The 2,531-nt window shown below is 46.5% G+C and overlaps 1 protein-coding gene across 1 annotated transcript in view; it reads right to left on the bottom strand.

Annotated features, from left to right (window-relative positions):
• VPS53 (vacuolar protein sorting 53 homolog (S. cerevisiae)) overlaps window positions 1-2,531 on the bottom strand; it is a gene marked incomplete at its 5' end in the record, with an annotated part of 34,952 nt that overhangs the window by 24,882 nt on the left and 7,539 nt on the right. The gene's annotated exons all lie outside the window — the stretch shown is intronic.

Here is a 2,531-nt window from a genome sequence, read left to right as displayed (position 1 = left end):
GATACAAGCAAAACTTCGTGATATCGTGCACTAAGGGAACCAAAATATTACTAACGCACACCGCACTTGGTGCCAATCAAACTTTCACATTCGTCTCAGTTGGCCCAAATACAATACAAAGGCCAAGAAACTTTGTGTGGTACAAGGGGAGCGCAAAGAATTTGGCAGAAAAAGCTACTGGGAGATGAAACGTGGAGGAGGCAGGAGACCTACAGAAAATGAACATTTTCTCTCCAAAAAAGCTCACAGCGAATTCTCTGGTAACGCAGATGTGGTATTTCCTAGCAGTAGCAGATTTACTGGGAGCAAGAACTCTCCAAATCTGACCAAGAGAAAATATGAAATGAAATCATATAAAGGGAATTTTATTCTGGTTCTTAAATCCTTTCATTCCAATACTCCTCTTCCTTTTTTCTTTCACTCAACCTATTCAGTGTTTTTTCTGCAGCCCTGGCAATCACAAGAGGAACTAGGCAACTCCTCAGCAGCATGAGAGCAGAACACGGTACCAAGTCGGTCTGTTCAGTGACATGACCAGACGGTATCTGTTGGGCACTGGGAAAGGGCAACGGCACCGAGACACCTGGACCACTTGTAGGACAGTTTCCATGGACTGGGTACTTTGGAAGCCCCTCTACTCCCTCCTCTGCAAACACACACCACAAAGTGCCAGTTTTCCAACCAATCTGAACACAAACATGCATTTTAGCACGCTTAACCCCTGAGAGAGCTCTCCTGTCATGCCAGCGGAGCCCGGCTCACCCGTGTGCGCTCCTGTTGCTCCAGCAGCCCACAGAGAAGAGCTAAAGACATCTATCCCAAAGGGGCAGAAATGAAATCTGCTTTGCTGTTAAGTAATCTGATATCTAAGGGTGGAGAGCAGCATCTTTAAAGTCTTCCTTTCAGGTGTCTCCTCTTAAAGCGCTGCAGATTTTGGCACTGTGTTTCTTTCAATGGGTATGGAAGCGATTTTTCCAGGAGAAAAGGCGCAGGCTGCTTTCTGCCACAGACTTAAGGGAACGATCATCAAAACTGCCACCCTATTCTCACAATTCAGAGCCCAAACATACAATTAACAACCCAAACAACATACACCTAAGCAACTCCTCATTTTCAGACATCAGCAACAGATTCTTCAAGAGCTCAATGCAAGGGAGAAGAAGAGAAAAAATCGGAAAGGAAAGCGCATTTGGGCAGGCAGGGGCAGCACAGGGAATACTGTGGCAGTTTTTCTTTGAACTCCTTGCAGCCTGAGGCTATAAAGCTAATATAAAACATCTCAGGATTGTAAAGGGAAAGGAAAAGGGGGAAAAAAAAAAGCAACTGAAAGGGCTAGGAGTGCAGTGGGGTAGGATTACCAAAACGGGGATTAAAATGGCCCCCAGTGAGAAGGGAAGAAATATTCCAATGAGTTAGTGCTCAGTCGGCTGAGGGCGGGGGGAATATCAGCTTCCCTTTGTTATACCACAGAGAGGAACCTAAACCCAGGACGACAGACCATCGTGCAAGGGTTTATTTACTTTTTGATTTATTTAAAGCATAAAAGGTTGATGGGACATGGGAAACCTTTTTCAAGGTGGCTGTCTCGGGGTTTGGACAAAATCAGGACACCGCAAGCCTCCAGTTACACTCTCTCACGTGTACATCATCGGCAGACAGAAGGGCATAGACAGATGAGTTGCCTACTTGAGGCTGGCACCTCTTCTTCATCTCCAGCCACTAACCTGCACTAAAAGGCTGTATTAAACCTCTCCCAGTTGGCTCTGCAGTTGTTAGAGATGTTATTTAAACCCTGGTGTGAATCGAGGTGCACAAGGAAGTGCGGAGAGAGCTCTAAAAACTTCTCCGACCTCTAAGCTGAAAGCTCCTTTCATTCCAGTTATTTTGCTGCAAGCCAAAGAAGAAGAAGAAGAAGGGTCCTAGGGATTAAAACCCCTGACAAAGTCCCAGTCTCTGAGCAATGATAATGTTATCTCACAGCCAGCTTTCATCTAAGGATCTCAAATAACTTATTTCTATAAAGCAAATCTTGAAGCTCCTCTGCCATAAGCCACATGTGTATTTTGCAGAAGAAGCAAACCTACTATTTGTGGAAGACACGAGAGGAAAGAAAGGCGTACGTCTGCAGTGGGAATTGCAGAGGCAACAGAAGCAATTTCAGAAACACTAAGCCTCTCCCGCAGAAAGGCAGCGGGCATCCTTCCTGCAGGCCTTGCAGTTACAGATGAAGCCAACACCCACTGCCCTCTGAACACTCAGTTTTGCCCAAGAAAAGGTCTCACTCATTCTAATTTCCTTGAACCACGAATACTGCTCCTGATGAATTCAGAAAGCAGACTTTCAAGAAATTATTTTTCTGCAGTTCAAGTACAGAATCCAGTACAGCCGGCTGGAGCCCCTCTGCCACGGGGACAGGCTGAGAGAGTTTGGGGGTTCAGCCTGGAGAAGGGAAGGGTCCAGGGAGACCTTGGAGCCCCTTCCAGTGCCTGGGGGGTACAGGAAAGCTGGGGGGGGTTTTCCCAGGGCAGGGA

The sequence above is a fragment of the Eurypyga helias genome, unplaced genomic scaffold (assembly GCF_000690775.1).
Source record: "Eurypyga helias isolate BGI_N326 unplaced genomic scaffold, ASM69077v1 scaffold23715, whole genome shotgun sequence".
Lineage (NCBI taxonomy): Eukaryota > Metazoa > Chordata > Aves > Eurypygiformes > Eurypygidae > Eurypyga > Eurypyga helias.
Note: the sequence above shows the minus strand (reverse complement) of the source record. Positions and strands in the feature narration are given on the sequence as shown.